This window comes from Rhopilema esculentum, chromosome 20 (genome assembly GCF_057945365.1).
Source record: "Rhopilema esculentum isolate cy_ngs chromosome 20, ASM5794536v1, whole genome shotgun sequence".
Lineage (NCBI taxonomy): Eukaryota > Metazoa > Cnidaria > Scyphozoa > Rhizostomeae > Rhizostomatidae > Rhopilema > Rhopilema esculentum.
In genome coordinates, this window is record NC_142834.1 from 4,770,669 (window position 1) to 4,789,207 (window position 18,539).

General features: G+C 34.5%; 1 protein-coding gene across 5 annotated transcripts in view; it reads left to right on the forward strand.

Annotated features, from left to right (window-relative positions):
• The window catches only part of LOC135687877 (uncharacterized), a 131,074-nt gene that overhangs the window by 50,118 nt on the left and 62,417 nt on the right, over positions 1 to 18,539 (forward strand). Inside the window, exons 1-3 of one of the 5 annotated variants that reach the window (XM_089114303.1) lie at positions 11,572 to 12,431; positions 13,410 to 13,456; positions 18,381 to 18,429. The gene's annotated coding sequence lies outside the window, so the exon portion shown is untranslated. Of the gene's footprint in view, positions 1 to 11,571; positions 12,432 to 13,409; positions 13,457 to 18,380; positions 18,430 to 18,539 lie in introns of those variants that run through there. The other 4 variants (XR_016144986.1, XR_016144985.1, XR_016144983.1 and 1 more) reach the window with 4 other exon arrangements.

Sequence of the window (18,539 nt, forward strand, 5' to 3'; positions counted from 1 at the left end):
TTGAAAATGTTTAAATTTTATACGATGTCAACAACTCTCTATTTGGATACGATTGAGTATCAAGGTACCAGTTGAACTAAGAAGGGCACACTGAAATAGGAAAGTTTGTTGAAAATGTCTAAATTTTATACGATTTCAACAACTCTCTATTTGGTTACGATTGAGTATCAAGGTATCAGTTGAACTAAGAAGGGCACACTGAAATAGGAAAGTTTGTTGAAAATGTATAAATTTTATACGATTTCAACAACTCTCTTTTTGGCCACCTTTGAGTATCAAGCTATAAGTTTAACTAAGAGGGGCACACTGAAATCTGAAAGTTTGTTGAAAATGTCTAAATTTTATACGATTTCATCAACTCTCTATTTGGGCACCATTGAGTATCAAGCTGTAAGTTGATATAGGAAGCGCACACTGAATTCTGAAAGTTTGTTGAGAATGTCTAAATTTTATACGATTTCAACAACTCTCTTTTTGGCCACCTTTGAGTATCAAGCTATAAGTTTAACTAAGAGGGCACACTGTATTCTGGAAGTTTGTTGAAAATGTCTAAATTTTATACGATTTCAACAACTCTCTAGTTGGCTACGATTGAGTATCAAGGTATCAGTTGAACTAAGAAGGGCACACTGAAATAGGAAAGTTTTTTGAAAATGTCTAAATTTTATACGATTTCAACAACTCTCTTTTTGGCCACCTTTGAGTATCAAGCTATAAGTTTAACTAAGAGGGGCACACTGAATTCTGAAAGTTGGTTGAAAATCTCTAAATTTTATACGATTTCAACAACTCTCTATTTGGCCACCTTTGAGTATAAAGCTTTAAGTTTAATTAAGAGGGGCACACTGAATTCTGAAAGTTTGTTGGAAATGTCTAATTTTTATACGATTTCAACAACTCTCTAGTTCGCCACTATTGAGTATCAAGCTATAAGTTTAACTAAGAGGGGCACACTGAATTCTGAAAGTTTGTTGAAAATGTCTAAATTTTATACGATTTCACCAACTCTCTATTTCGCCACCATTGAGTATCGAGCTATAAGTTGAACTAAGAAGGGCATACTGAATTCAGAAAGTTTGTTGAAAATGTCTAAATTTTTTACGATTTCAACAACTCTCTAGTTGGCCACTATTGAGTATCAAGCTGTAAGTTGATATAGGAAGGGCACACTGAATTCTGAAAGTTTGTTGAAAATGTTTAAATTTTTTACGATGTCACCAACTCTCTATTTGGTTACGATTGAGTATCAAGGTACAAGTTGAACTAAGAAGGGCACACTGAAATAGGAAAGTTTGTTGAAAATGTATAAATTTTATACGATTTCAACAACTCTCTTTTTGGCCACCTTTGAGTATCAAGCTATAAGTTTAACTAAGAGGGGCACACTGAAATCTGAAAGTTTGTTGAAAATGTCTAAATTTTATACGATTTCATCAACTCTCTATTTGGGCACCATTGAGTATCAAGCTGTAAGTTGATATAGGAAGGGCACACTGAATTCTGAAAGTTTGTTGAGAATGTCTAAATTTTATACGATTTCAACAACTCTCTTTTTGGCCACCTTTGAGTATCAAGCTATAAGTTTAACTAAGAGGGGCACACCGAATTAAAAACGTTTGTTGAAAATGTCTAAATTTTATACGATTTCAACAACTCTCTAGTTGGCCACTATTGAGTATCAAGCTATAAGTTTAACTAAGAGGGGCACACTGAGTTCTGAAAGTTTGTTGAAAATCTCAAAATTTTATACGCTTTCAACAACTCTCTATTTGGCCACCTTTTAGTATCAAGCTATAAGTTTAACTAAGTGGGGCACACCGAATTAAAAACGTTTGTTGAAAATGTCTAAATTTTATACGATTATAACAACTCTCTAGTTGGCCACCTTTGAGTATCAAGCTATAAGTTTAACTAAGAGGGGCACACTGAATTCTGAAAGTTTGTTGAAAATCTCAAAATTTTATACGCTTTCAACAACTCTCTATTTGGCCACCTTTTAGTATCAAGCTATAAGTTTAACTAAGTGGGGCACACCGAATTAAAAACGTTTGTTGAAAATGTCTAAATTTTATACGATTTCAACAACTCTCTAGTTGGCCACTATTGAGTATCAAGCTATAAGTTTAACTAAGAGGGGCACACTGAGTTCTGAAAGTTTGTTGAAAATGTCTAAATTTTATACGATTTCACCAACTCTCTATTTCGCCACCATTGAGTATCAAGCTATAAGTTGAACTAAGAAGGGCACACTGAATTCAGAAAGTTTGTTGAAAATGTCTAAATTTTTTACGATTTCAACAACTCTCTAGTTGGCCACTATTGAGTATCAAGCTGTAAGTTGATATAGGAAGGGCACACTGAATTCTGAAAGTTTGTTGAAAATGTCTAAATTTTATACGATTTCAACAACTCTCTATTTGGTTACGATTGAGTATCAAGGTATCAGTTGAACTAAGAAGGGCACACTGAAATAGGAAAGTTTGTTGAAAATGTATAAATTTTATACGATTTCAACAACTCTCTTTTTGGCCACCTTTGAGTATCAAGCTATAAGTTTAACTAAGAGGGGCACACTGAAATCTGAAAGTTTGTTGAAAATGGCTAAATTTTATACGATTTCATCAACTCTCTATTTGGGCACCATTGAGTATCAAGCTGTAAGTTGATATAGGAAGGGCACACTGAATTCTGAAAGTTTGTTGAGAATGTCTAAATTTTATACGATTTCAACAACTCTCTTTTTGGCCACCTTTGAGTATCAAGCTATAAGTTTAACTAAGAGGGCACACTGTATTCTGGAAGTTTGTTGAAAATGTCTAAATTTTATACGATGTCAACAACTCTCTATTTGGTTACGATTGAGTATCAAGGTACCAGTTGAACTAAGAAGGGCACACTGAAATAGGAAAGTTTGTTGAAAATGTCTAAATTTTATACGATTTCAACAACTCTCTAGTTGGTTACGATTGTGTATCAAGGTATCAGTTGAACTAAGAAGGGCACACTGAAATAGGAAAGTTTTTTGTAAATGTCTAAATTTTATACGTTTACAACAACTCTCTATTAAGCCACCTTTAAGTATCAAGCTATAAGTTTAACTAAGAGGGGCACACTGAATTCTGAAAGTTTGTTGAAAATCTCAAAATTGTATACGCTTTCAACAACTCTCTATTTGGCCAACTTTTAGTATCAAGCTATAAGTTTAACTAAGTGGGGCACACTGAATTCTGAAAGTTTGTTGAAAATGTCTAATTTTTATACGATTTCAACAACTCTCTAGTTGGCCACTATTGAGTATCGAGCTATAAGTTTAAATAAGAGGGGCACACTGAATTCTGAAAGTTTGTTGAAAATGTCTAAATTTTATACGATTTCACCAACTCTCTAGTTGGCCACTATTGAGTATCAAGCTATAAGTTGAACTAAGAAGGGCACACTGAATTCAGAAAGTTTGTTGAAAATGTCTAAATTTTTTACGATTTCAACAACTCTCTAGTTGGCCACTATTGAGTATCAAGCTGTAAGTTGATATAGGAAGGGCACACTGAATTCTGAAAGTTTGTTGAAAATGTTTAAATTTTATACGATGTCAACAACTCTCTATTTGGTTACGATTGAGTATCAAGGTACCAGTTGAACTAAGAAGGGCACACTGAAACAGTAAAGTTTGTTGAAAATGTATAAATTTTACACGATTTCAACAACTCTCTTTTTGGCCACCTTTGAGTATCAAGCTATAAGTTTAACTAAGAGGGGCACACTGAAATCTGAAAGTTTGTTGAAAATGTCTAAATTTTATACGATTTCATCAACTCTCTATTTGGGCACCATTGAGTATCAAGCTGTAAGTTGATATAGGAAGGGCACACTGAATTCTGAAAGTTTGTTGAGAATGTCTAAATTTTATACGATTTCAACAACTCTCTTTTTGGCCACCTTTGAGTATCAAGCTATAAGTTTAACTAAGAGGGCACACTGAAATCTGAAAGTTTGTTGAAAATGTCTAAATTTTATACGATTTCATCAACTCTCTATTTGGGCACCATTGAGTATCAAGCTGTAAGTTGATATAGGAAGGGCACACTGAATTCTGAAAGTTTGTTGAGAATGTCTAAATTTTATACGATTTCAACAACTCTCTTTTTGGCCACCTTTGAGTATCAAGCTATAAGTTTAACTAAGAGGGCACACTGTATTCTGGAAGTTTGTTGAAAATGTCTAAATTTTATACGATTTCAACAACTCTCTAGTTGGTTACGATTGAGTATCAAGGTATCAGTTGAACTAAGAAGGGCACACTGAAATAGGAAAGTTTTTTGAAAATGTCTAAATTTTATACGATTACAACAACTCTCTATTAAGCCACCTTTAAGTATCAAGCTATAAGTTTAACTAAGTGGGGCACACTGAATTCTGAAAGTTTGTTGAAAATGTATAATTTTTATACGATTTCAACAACTCTCTATTTGGCCACCTTTTAGTATCAAGCTATAAGTTTAACTAAGTGGGGCACACTGAATTCTGAAAGTTTGTTGAAAATGTCTAAATTTTATACGATTTCAACAACTCTCCATTTGGCTACCATTTAGTATCAAGCTATAAGTTAAACTCGGAAGGGCACGCTGAATTAAGAAAGTTTGTTGAAAATGTCAAAATTTTATATGATTTCAACAACTCTCTAGTTGGCCACTATTGAGTATCAAGCTGTAAGTTGATATAGGAAGGGCACACTGAATTCTGAAAGTTTGTTGAAAATGTTTAAATTTTATACGATGTCAACAACTCTCTATTTGGTTACGATTGAGTATCAAGGTACCAGTTGAACTAAGAAGGGCACACTGAAACAGTAAAGTTTGTTGAAAATGTATAAATTTTACACGATTTCAACAACTCTCTTTTTGGCCACCTTTGAGTATCAAGCTATAAGTTTAACTAAGAGGGGCACACTGAAATCTGAAAGTTTGTTGAAAATGTCTAAATTTTATACGATTTCATCAACTCTCTATTTGGGCACCATTGAGTATCAAGCTGTAAGTTGATATAGGAAGGGCACACTGAATTCTGAAAGTTTGTTGAGAATGTCTAAATTTTATACGATTTCAACAACTCTCTTTTTGGCCACCTTTGAGTATCAAGCTATAAGTTTAACTAAGAGGGCACACTGAAATCTGAAAGTTTGTTGAAAATGTCTAAATTTTATACGATTTCATCAACTCTCTATTTGGGCACCATTGAGTATCAAGCTGTAAGTTGATATAGGAAGGGCACACTGAATTCTGAAAGTTTGTTGAGAATGTCTAAATTTTATACGATTTCAACAACTCTCTTTTTGGCCACCTTTGAGTATCAAGCTATAAGTTTAACTAAGAGGGCACACTGTATTCTGGAAGTTTGTTGAAAATGTCTAAATTTTATACGATTTCAACAACTCTCTAGTTGGTTACGATTGAGTATCAAGGTATCAGTTGAACTAAGAAGGGCACACTGAAATAGGAAAGTTTTTTGAAAATGTCTAAATTTTATACGATTACAACAACTCTCTATTAAGCCACCTTTAAGTATCAAGCTATAAGTTTAACTAAGTGGGGCACACTGAATTCTGAAAGTTTGTTGAAAATGTATAATTTTTATACGATTTCAACAACTCTCTATTTGGCCACCTTTTAGTATCAAGCTATAAGTTTAACTAAGTGGGGCACACTGAATTCTGAAAGTTTGTTGAAAATGTCTAAATTTTATACGATTTCAACAACTCTCCATTTGGCTACCATTTAGTATCAAGCTATAAGTTAAACTCGGAAGGGCACGCTGAATTAAGAAAGTTTGTTGAAAATGTCAAAATTTTATATGATTTCAACAACTCTCTAGTTGGCCACTATTGAGTATCAAGCTATAAATTTAACTAAGAGGGGCAAACTGAATACTGAAAGTTTGTTGAAAATGTCTAAATTTTATACGATTTCAACAACTCTCTATTTGGCTATGTTTGAGTATTGAGCTTTAAGTTGAACTAAGAAGGTCACACTGAATTCGGAAAGTTTGTTGAAAATGTTTAAGTTTTATACGATGTCAACAACTCTCTATTTGGTTACGATTGAGTATCAAGGTACCAGTTGAACTAAGAAGGGCACACTGAAATAGGAAAGTTTGTTGAAAATGTATAAATTTTATACGATTTCAACAACTCTCTTTTTGGCCACCTTTGAGTATCAAGCTATAAGTTTAACTAAGAGGGGCACACTGAAATCTGAAAGTTTGTTGAAAATGTCTAAATTTTATACGATTTCATCAACTCTCTATTTGGGCACCATTGAGTATCAAGCTGTAAGTTGATATAGGAAGGGCACACTGAATTCTGAAAGTTTGTTGAGAATGTCTAAATTTTATACGATTTCAACAACTCTCTTTTTGGCCACCTTTGAGTATCAAGCTATAAGTTTAATTAAGAGGGCACACTGTATTCTGGAAGTTTGTTGAAAATGTCTAAATTTTATACGATTACAACAACTCTCTATTAAGCCACCTTTAAGTATCAAGCTATAAGTTTAACTAAGAGGGGCACACTGAATTCTGAAAGTTTGTTGAAAATCTCAAAATTGTATACGCTTTCAACAACTCTCTATTTGGCCAACTTTTAGTATCAAGCTATAAGTTTAACTAAGTGGGGCACACTGAATTCTGAAAGTTTGTTGAAAATGTCTAATTTTTATACGATTTCAACAACTCTCTATTTGGCCACTATTGAGTATCGAGCTATAAGTTTAAATAAGAGGGGCACACTGAATTCTGAAAGTTTGTTGAAAATGTCTAAATTTTATACGATTTCACCAACTCTCTAGTTGGCCACTATTGAGTATCAAGCTATAAGTTGAACTAAGAAGGGCACACTGAATTCAGAAAGTTTGTTGAAAATGTCTAAATTTTTTACGATTTCAACAACTCTCTAGTTGGCCACTATTGAGTATCAAGCTGTAAGTTGATATAGGAAGGGCACACTGAATTCTGAAAGTTTGTTGAAAATGTTTAAATTTTATACGATGTCAACAACTCTCTATTTGGTTACGATTGAGTATCAAGGTACCAGTTGAACTAAGAAGGGCACACTGAAATAGTAAAGTTTGTTGAAAATGTATAAATTTTACACGATTTCAACAACTCTCTTTTTGGCCACCTTTGAGTATCAAGCTATAAGTTTAACTAAGAGGGGCACACTGAAATCTGAAAGTTTGTTGAAAATGTCTAAATTTTATACGATTTCATCAACTCTCTATTTGGGCACCATTGAGTATCAAGCTGTAAGTTGATATAGGAAGGGCACACTGAATTCTGAAAGTTTGTTGAGAATGTCTAAATTTTATACGATTTCAACAACTCTCTTTTTGGCCACCTTTGAGTATCAAGCTATAAGTTTAACTAAGAGGGCACACTGTATTCTGGAAGTTTGTTGAAAATGTCTAAATTTTATACGATTTCAACAACTCTCTAGTTGGTTACGATTGAGTATCAAGGTATCAGTTGAACTAAGAAGGGCACACTGAAATAGGAAAGTTTTTTGAAAATGTCTAAATTTTATACGATTACAACAACTCTCTATTAAGCCACCTTTAAGTATCAAGCTATAAGTTTAACTAAGAGGGGCACACTGAATTCTGAAAGTTTGTTGAAAATCTCAAAATTGTATACGCTTTCAACAACTCTCTATTTGGCCAACTTTTAGTATCAAGCTATAAGTTTAACTAAGTGGGGCACACTGAATTCTGAAAGTTTGTTGAAAATGTCTAATTTTTATACGATTTCAACAACTCTCTAGTTGGCCACTATTGAGTATCGAGCTATAAGTTTAAATAAGAGGGGCACACTGAATTCTGAAAGTTTGTTGAAAATGTCTAAATTTTATACGATTTCACCAACTCTCTAGTTGGCCACTATTGAGTATCAAGCTATAAGTTGAACTAAGAAGGGCACACTGAATTCAGAAAGTTTGTTGAAAATGTCTAAATGTTTTACGATTTCAACAACTCTCTAGTTGGCCACTATTGAGTATCAAGCTGTAAGTTGATATAGGAAGGGCACACTGAATTCTGAAAGTTTGTTGAAAATGTTTAAATTTTATACGATGTCAACAACTCTCTATTTGGTTACGATTGAGTATCAAGGTACCAGTTGAACTAAGAAGGGCACACTGAAATAGTAAAGTTTGTTGAAAATGTATAAATTTTACACGATTTCAACAACTCTCTTTTTGGCCACCTTTGAGTATCAAGCTATAAGTTTAACTAAGAGGGGCACACTGAAATCTGAAAGTTTGTTGAAAATGTCTAAATTTTATACGATTTCATCAACTCTCTATTTGGGCACCATTGAGTATCAAGCTGTAAGTTGATATAGGAAGGGCACACTGAATTCTGAAAGTTTGTTGAGAATGTCTAAATTTTATACGATTTCAACAACTCTCTTTTTGGCCACCTTTGAGTATCAAGCTATAAGTTTAACTAAGAGGGCACACTGTATTCTGGAAGTTTGTTGAAAATGTCTAAATTTTATACGATTTCAACAACTCTCTAGTTGGTTACGATTGAGTATCAAGGTATCAGTTGAACTAAGAAGGGCACACTGAAATAGGAAAGTTTTTTGAAAATGTCTAAATTTTATACGATTTCAACAACTCTCTTTTTGGCCACCTTTGAGTATCAAGCTATAAGTTTAACTAAGAGGGGCACACTGAATTCTGAAAGTTGGTTGAAAATTTCTAAATTTTATACGATTTCAACAACTCTCTATTTGGCCACCTTTGAGTATAAAGCTTTAAGTTTAACTAAGAGGGGCACACTGAATTCTGAAAGTTTGTTGAAAATGTATAATTTTTATACGATTTCAACAACTCTCTATTTGGCCACCTTTTACTATCAAGCTATGAGTTTAACTAAGTGGGGCACACTGAATTCTGAAAGTTTGTTGAAAATGTCTAAATTTTATACGATTTCAACAACTCTCCATTTGGCTACCATTTAGTATCAAGCTATAAGTTAAACTCGGAAGGGCACGCTGAATTAAGAAAGTTTGTTGAAAATGTCAAAATTTTATATGATTTCAACAACTCTCTAGTTGGCCACTATTGAGTATCAAGCTATAAATTTAACTAAGAGGGGCAAACTGAATACTGAAAGTTTGTTGAAAATGTCTAAATTTTATACGATTTCAACAACTCTCTATTTGGCTATGTTTGAGTATTGAGCTTTAAGTTGAACTAAGAAGGTCACACTGAATTCGGAAAGTTTGTTAAATTTTGAACTGTTTGTTAATTGATTATTGGCAAAAAGGAAGTATCTTAACACAAAATCTTTGACTTTGCAAGTTATACTGGCCTGGATATACTTCAATGTTGCCGTAAGGCTTTTCCATTCAAATCAAATGGTAACTGTTCATGTCCATAAAGGGTGACTTTCAGTAGCTCTTTTTTGAAAGATTTAATATACCATGAGTCAACAATATCGCATGAACAATGTTGAGAAGATCACGTCTATTTAAATCATAAGTATTGCAGAGCAGAAAATGGTGCTCCGTGTCCTCAACACTATCATTTGTTGGGCATAAAGGGTTCAAAGAATCCCTAAAATTATCTTTGAATTTATGAAAATTTACCTTACTGAGTCCAACCCGTAGCTGTGTTAGGACGGATAAGTCTTTTGGATCATAAATACGATAGACCGGCTTTGGGGCTGGGCGGTTAATTGACAGTAAATTTTTCATGAAAAGATTCACAGAGCTGGATAGTCTAATTTCAGGGTCGAGCCTTCCCCATTCCAATAAGCAGTTTAGATAGAAGCTTGATTTGAAACCTAGCGTTATTGCACGTATTTGCCCATTTGTAGCAATTCTGCAAAGATCATAGCAGGCCTCTTGTAGATGAGGATGTATATATATATATAACAAAATGTATATTTCTACTAAGTCTATAAATTTATTCATATTATTTTGGGTATCAGACTGTTGAATTCGTTAGCAAAAGACTGCCATAACAAATCATCTCAACCTATAAATTCTATATTGCAAATAGGTGCTGTTGAAAAAGAATTGGGGAAACAAGGATTCATTGGCTTTATGCTACTTTTTCATACCCTTTAAACTATACCCTCGTATTTATGAACAACTTCTCTTTTATAACGTATGGAGGACATTTAAAAATGGAGTAAATCTTTATATTTATGCCATATGGTTGAAAATATATAGTGCTCTATACTGACCGGGTGTTTTGGAGAAGTAGTTTAAACTCCACGGCAATTTTTGTCCAGTTTAATTTCTAGGGCGCTGGACGTTCGCCCCGACTCAGTTGCCCCATTGGCGAAAACAGCCAACACCACGAGAAGGCGGGGATGAGCTGCAGAGGAGAGGCTATATGTTGCGCTAGGCATTTCTCACTGTTTACTGTGAGACCTATATCACTCTGCCTTGAAGGCCAAAAAAAGGTTCCTCGTCGGGGGCTAGCCAACGAAGGTATCCCTTTGTCTCCTAGGAATACCCTCTATCTGACAAGCGTTGTGTGCAACGTCAATAGACGGAGACCGGCACCACAAGTCAGAGTACAGGCTAGCCCCCACCATATCCCTTTGTCTCCTTCGGGATACCATTCTGACAGTGTTGTGTGCGACGTCAATAGACGGAGACCGGCACCACTTATCAGAAGGAGGAACTGAAGGCTCATTGGCGCCATTCAATTTTATATGTGGCAGAGGGATTGTTTGAAACTAACCAATAAAAATGAACGATATTAAAATAACAATATGGGATCCTGTCAATCATGCTGGCTTGTTGTTCTTATCAACCAATCATATCATTGTAAAGAGGGTGAGGCAAGAATGCTTTGCCATGAAAGACCGCCAAAACAGAGACCTTCGAAAAGCCCGCCAAATTTCGTTGAACAGAGTCCGCCATGATATTTTGAAGATTTATTTTCTGTGAAATCCTTGGTTTACTCAGTGATTCTGTAAACTCTTACCAATAAACGGAAAATGAGATAAAGAACGTTTATTCTCTTCTTGGACATTGATTTATTTATCTCTTTAAAGGTGAAATTTGAATTCCTGATCTATCTGCTTCTTGTTGTCGCTAAACACAAAGCTTGTGTTGTAATCAAACATGGCCGACAATTTAAGCCAATGCATTGAAGCCCCCCGGTAGAAGGGCAGGGTTGCAGCTTATACAGTTGCTTCGCTTTTGTATTTGTAAATATCACTTTCACCCCAATGCCATATGTATTCAGCAATAAAGAACAGCCTAAAGCAATTCGCGATAACAAAGTTTCGCGAAATTAGAACCATAATTAGGTATTATTGTTTCGTATTATGAAAGTCTAGTATAAAACAGATTTGAAACTTATAGAAAGACTACGATGGATAACAGTTTGTAAATCAGTTTTTTTTACTGATTGACTTTTGTACGAATACCCTAAACATGGAACCAAGCAATGTTTTGAATTTTATTTGGCCTTTGTATCTTATTGATCATAATTAAATTTCCAAGATAAAGATTTTTTAATTAAATGCCTTGTAAAATATCTATTCTAAGGACGGCCAGAATATGCGTCTAATATTGAAAACATTGACAAGATCCTAGGCAATTATCGCTAGCTGTTCTTAATAATTATGACCCAAGGACACATTAAAGGCACTTATCTTTAGTGGCACCTGTTTTTAGGGGTACTCTAACAAAAACTCTATAAGTATAAAAAGCTCGTTTAAGGGACAACATAACAAAGTTTCCATTGAGATTAAAAAGGCTATTTCTGTAAGCCTAGCTTGAACGATGTAGATAGCACTTTCTAGCTTCGTGGTAGGCATTGCCACCACCTAGATTATCTATAGAGCTTTTGGAGGCCCTGTTGTAAAACGTGCGAGTTCGAGATTGTAAAGATCAAATTGTTATTGATGCTCTGCATGGTTATGGCCAAATTTTGGGTCAGGTTCATCGACTGTTTAACTATTCGAGTAGCTAACCTAATGTACGTATCCTAAGGCAGAATTGTTTATTTGCAAATAAAGATCAAATTGAATCGTCATGCAATAGATGATTATTGAATCGTCATGCAATAGATGTTCTTTTGATGGCTAGAACATACCACAGGCGGTTCCAAGGAGAGTATAGGGGGGGGGGGGAGGTAAAATTTAAATTTGAAACTGGTGACACGATTTATTTTTTCCTCTGAATTTTTAATGTTCCCCGATTTTAGAGTTTAAACAGAATCCAGTTTCGAAGTTTCGTAAAAATTATATTTCCTCCACATCGAATGTCTTTTTTACCTATAATTTGAGGCCCCACTGATCTCAAAACAGTGTGCGGATTTCAAGCTGCAGCCTCGTTTCCGGTATAAATATGTCGAATGAAAATGGCGGTCGTCCACATGGATCAACAACCAATTAAAACATTATTTCAAGGTAAGGAAAACAAAATATTATCACGGTTTTGTTTGAAAAAGCTTTCTATAAAAAGCAGTTCTTTTTCAGATGAAGGTTTAAAAAATCCCTAGCTTTATTTGTATGAGCCAGCAAAGAACGAAAAGCAAGGCTCAGTCTCTGTAATGTGGGGCAAATGCATTCGCTAGATCATTTCAGTGTGGCTAACTTTGCGTGCGGAAACTTGAATTTTCACACAAAATTTTGATTTTCAAAATTGTTCTGTAGGAGGCACCTTAGAATGTGCTTAAAGAATGGCCATTAAAAGTATCTATTATAGACACCCGCACCAGTTCAATAGGGATCATAGATGAGGCTTTTCCCAGAAAACTTCCTCTGAAACAATGTAATTCAGAAAACCACGAGATTTCTTGTCCTAGGGGTCTGCATAACTTTGGTACATAGCACATTGAATAAAAATTTAATTGCACAATTTATGCAACCAGTGGGCTTCAAATGATTTCATGATCTTCTTTGCTTTACATTCATCAAAAGCACTTTTAACGGTGTTCAGAATGTATTTTCACGCATTTAAAGGGTTTTCAAGCGAAAAAGAATTTTTATAAAGTTTTTGGATTCTTGAACTTTTTTGAAACGTCTGTGGTCACAGATATTTTTGAAAAATTACTCATGTTCTTCTTTCGAAATATGATCTAGAAATTCATCAAAAAAATTTCTAATGGTTTTGATAATGTATTTTTACACATTTCAAGATTTCTCAAATGACAATAAAATTTTGCAAAATTTTTGGATTCTTTTTATTTTTCTAAACAGGTCAGCAGTCACAGCTATATTTAAAAATGTTTGTGCTTCTTTATTTGAAAATATTTAATAGAAAACTCCCAAGAAGTGCTGTTAAGAACATGTTTGGAGTGAAAGTTTTACCTTTATCAAACATTGCAATATCTTTAATCTTTTTGCAGGTCATAGTTTTTTTATGTTGATGAATTTTTTTTTCAGACATCACTTGGAAGATAACAGAAATGTCTTGAGAAAGCTAAATGGAGGTATTTTTTAGTTTTTTCTTACTTTAAGACCATGAACTTTATTTAGAAGTTTTTCAAATTTTTGAAGCTCTTTCACAAATTCACTGTCAGAAACATTTTCAAATGACTTGGTGCTTTGTTCCAAATTTTTCCTAGCAGTTTATCAAGAGCACTTCTAATGGTGTTTGGAATGTATTTTAACTCATTTGAAGGTGTTTGAAGTGAAAAATTTTTTGTCACAGATTCTATGAAAAATTTCTTAGTTCCTTTTTCAAAATATTGTTTTTTTTATTTTGGTATCCGTCATTCCATTGGCTAACAATTTCATTCAATGAATTCAAACTATTTTTTTAGTTACATTCAAAATTGGATTCTAGGTAATAAATTGTACCCTTTCATCCAAGGATTTTAAAATCGTTAATGAATTATACACTTGGTTAATGTTATCTTTTTGTTGAAGCAATCAGAGAATTTTTAGTAGTTTTTTTATTTTGGTAGCTGTCATTCTAGATTTAGGACACTTAGCTACCAATTTCTTTAAGAGAATTTCAAATATTTTTTAATCAGATCCAAAATTGTGTTAGTATGTAATGAATTGTGCTCTAGTTTAATTTTATCCCATCCTTCAAGTAGTCAGGGAAGATTTAGGGGTTTCATTTTTTGGTATCTGATATTCTTAAAATAAGACAATTGGTTACTAATTTCATACAGTGAATTTTTTTAATTAGATTCAAATTTGCATTCTACCTAGTGAATTGTGAGGTCGTTTAATCTTATCCTGTCCTACAAGCAGTCAGATAATTTTTAGGGGTACCTGTCATACTTAAAATAAGACCATTATGTACAAACACCATGGTACACTCTCCTATGCCAAAAAGCCGAAAACGGTCTATCTTGTGGGACTGAATACGTTGTGAATCTGAGTTGGTTTCAACATCACTGCTATTTTTCAAAGCATCTTGAACATTTAGTAGTTCGAACATTTTGCCTTACTTTTAATGAATGTTTCATTAATTTTCATGCAAATAATACTTTGACAATTATCATGTAAGTAAGGTCAGAGAAAGAACTTATATTGGACAATTAAAGAACTATCCCTTAAACAGAGAGCATTGTATTCAATAGGACCCTGTTCTAATTTATCACAAATAGTCTAGTGGTTGATTTTAAAATAGACTTCCTTGGATAATAAAGCCAACAATGATGTTAAATTACTTTTCTAAGGTCTAATTTCTGTTCACACCTGCAAAGTATATTCCAGCACAAGGGGAAGTTGTTACCTGTTTGAAGGCTTTAGTATAGGGGTCTTAACTGGAACTTTACTCTAGAAAGTCAGAATTTCAGGAGATCTCAAGAGACATGTTTGAATTGGCAAACTGAAACCAGTGAGAACCAAACCCCCCATTACAATGTTTCAATGTAGGGTGCGCGAATGACGAGAATGATTACTAGAAAATCGATTAAAACCATCAAATAGCATTCTGCCTGTGGACATTAATTCTAAGAGTAAGGTTGTATTGAAAGGTAGAACAATTGCATCAATGATTGCATTTTCCAGCGAACTAGGATCAGTAAAATTCGAAAAGTTATCCGCCTTCTGCGGTAACTATGGTGCCGCCTCAGGTATTATCTTTCTTGGACTTGTTTACTGTGACACGAACAATAATTTGCAAACTACCATATTATTAAATGACGTCTTTTTATTACTCAGAAAAGTTTAGAATATTGAGAATATAGAAATATCACGGAAAGATCTACAAAGAACTTTCTTCATTTATGTCTTTGTTTTTTAGGGACATTTTATTATATAAGCGAGTAACCCACATGAAATATTAATCCATAATCTCTGAATAGATGCTCTTTCTTGTTTGTTAAATTCATGTCCTTTCATAATCTAAATGTTTGTGCAACTGGGATTCCATGTTTTCTTTTCGATTGCCTAACCTCCTTGTCAGAAGGTCAAGTCCCTCCGTCGGGGAATTTCTAGCGCCACCACTGCCCTGAGACCCCTAGCACTAAACCCCAGTTCGGAGTCCATAATGTGTATTGCCGGTATGAAAATGAAAGTTTTTAATGATAAAAGCATATGGCTCTACGGGGCTGACTTCATCATACTTTTTTATACAACAAAGGAAAATTACAAAAATAAATGTTAAAACGTTTTCATTCCAAAAACTCTCAGCCAAGTACGAGATAAAAAGTCCTTGAAGGCTTTACAATACTTTTACTGAATTTTTTACCTCAAAAGAACAAGCAACGAACGCTTTCGTTTCGATCAATGACATGCCGATCTTTCCTTTGCTCGGCTTAAACCCCCCCCCCCCCCCCACCAACACCACACTGTAACAGGAATAGCCTCCTCTAATATGATTGGACAATTTAGTACCCGTAGTCTCGTTTTCGTGTTTAATTAAATGAATGAACCTATCATATTTTCTTAGCCCTTAATCATCTTTTGTTTGTATATTATTATTTAAGTGACTTATTTTACATGAAAAGGGAGTTGTTGCCGAGATGGCAAAAGCGTAACAAGAGCGTCTTTTTATGCATCTCGATTCTTTGAGGGAAACCTCTCACAACACCTTCTCAGTGCTGGCTTTGTGCCTGCTCCAAACTTTCAAAGTTTGTCTAGAATTCAAGAATTCTTATTGAGCCACTCTGAAGGAGCGTTAAGAGATGCTTCCTCACCGCATATCTGTATTGGAATACACCTCTGAAGAAAATGCAATAATCTGCAAAGTACATTTACAACGAAGCTCATATCTCGTTAGGAGTACATTAAATGCCGAGAAATTCAGTGCCAAAAGTTTCGGTTTCCTAGATATTTTTTAAGTCTCTGTGTAAATCTCGATGAGAACCAGAATGAAGAGCCAGTATAGGCGTTGGTTCAACCCATAGATTCGAATTTCTTGGATGCAGAGGGCAAAAGAAAAGAAAGTGAAGATGAGCTGCATACCTCGTAAGTTTATGTCAAAGGAGATGAAAAAAATGAAAATTGATACGCAAACAACATAAAAGATTATTTTTTTGCCATTTCGGAAGTTTAACGAAGTCAAACTAGATTTTTCTAGCGTTTGAAGATTTCGTTTGAAGAAAAAATTCCCGTTTCAAAATAATTCAGTGGGATTAATTTTTGATTGCCCTCAAACCACTCGATTTGTTTCAATATTCATGTTTTTCTTCCACGGAAGAGATTTACCTTCCCATCATGCTCGGGCACAGAGAGGTTATAGAGGCCCCTGGTGTAAAAAAGGGGAAGTGCGGATCACTTGCGAGCAAAAAGCGAGCAGAAAATCTGGTAGCCTGTGCTCCAGACCCTATCTGGCAATTACGCCCCTAAGATTTGCTTAAGATACATTTCAGAACGATTTCTCGCAGTAGTTTCGAGACGTTAAATGGTCGTCAATTATCCGACAAAAGCCCTAATTTTCTGACAAGATCGCTGATTGGGGGGGGGGCATACCCTCCATAATTTCTGGCACTGAGGGATATTATTCAAACCAGCAACAGAAACAAATTAATTTCCAGCATGAAATTTGTCCCAAAAAATTTTCCAGACGACAGTTTGCAATTTTTCTCTACTTTTTTAACATTTTTCTCATTTCAACATACCAAACAAATTACTTTAGAAATTCATGGTCCCAAGAAGGGGTTTTGTTTTACAATTGTTTCTGTTTTCCGTTTGAATTTTGAAAATCCACTGGTTACAGGAAATTACTGGAAAACAATTTTTTCTCGCAGGAGGTTTTTGTCAAATACGACGGCTATAGTCTTTAACGGAGATAACGTCTTTGATTCTAATTTTGTATTCATGTATCCCCTGCTTTTCTTCACCATCCCAGTTTTACTTTATTGAAGAATTTTGGTATCAAATATTCCATTCTCTTTTCAGAGGGCACATTATATCTATAAATGAATAACCATCTGTAATTGTGTATCTTTAAAATAAACTTTGCCGAAATTCTTGACCCAAAAAAAGTAGTCTGAGCACCCCTTACTAAGTATAATACGAGCATCGTCTCCCTTTTGGTAAAAGAGGCCCAATAATTGTAATTAAAAGCTCTTTGCTGATCACCAGCAAAGGCTTCTGGCTTGATAACCCTTTCAATAAAAGTTTTTTGAAAAGTCATTTCATATTCTCTTGCATAAAAAAGGGGAAAAAGGTAGCCACCTAACAATTCCTAAAATGCACTTAGCACCAAGCATTGAGTTGGTTGCGCTAGGCTTTCGCATATTGAACCTTCCTGAAACCATTCGATTTTGTTATTAATTTCTACCTGTTTATGTTGCGTAAGCTTTACTTTTAACTGAGCTCATGAACTAAACTCCCCCCTCCCCCCTGGCCCTCCAATTATGTCTACCCTGCTGCGTGGTATTGACTTTACTGTATTTCCATTATCCTTGTAAAAACTATGGTTTTCAGCATGCTACATAGTCCTTAAGAATTCGATTTTCAAATAGCCTCTGGACCTGAAACCTTTGAGAAATGGAACACGTGATGGAAGTCTTTGTTCTGAGTCTTCATCATTCCTGTAAAATAATGGGTAATATATTATTAATGCATTAAAACTATTGGCTTTTGGTGTCAATATATAATGTGTATCTCAATTAGCCATATTCTTAGAAAAGCATTTTACACTACTGACTGTGCGATTCTGCTGTAAAAGTTAGAAGCATATGGCACCTGAGAACAAAGAATCCCTGAGAACAGAGAACAAAGAGTACCCTGACTGGGGTCTTGTTCCAAGTTTTTAAAACTACAACCAGAAATAAAATGCCTGCCCTTTTTTCTCCAACTTTCTGGGTGTTTGTCCAAAAGGGACCACAGTTGGCAAATAGAGAAGGAGAGTCACATGGCACATAACAGAAAACAGTTCAAACCCCGGCCCAGATATCAAAACCCTTTTTCTTCGTAAAAACTCTCAAAATATGAATTCTGTTGCAGATCATAATACTTGGTTACGGAGAATTGTGTATGAATGACGAGGAGCATGGTAAGTGCTATTTTGTTCACTTTTTAAGAAAATACCTGCTTTGTCTTCCTAATCTAAACATTTGATTCTATTCTTTTTATTTTTCTTTTTTTCTCTTTAATACTTTAGAG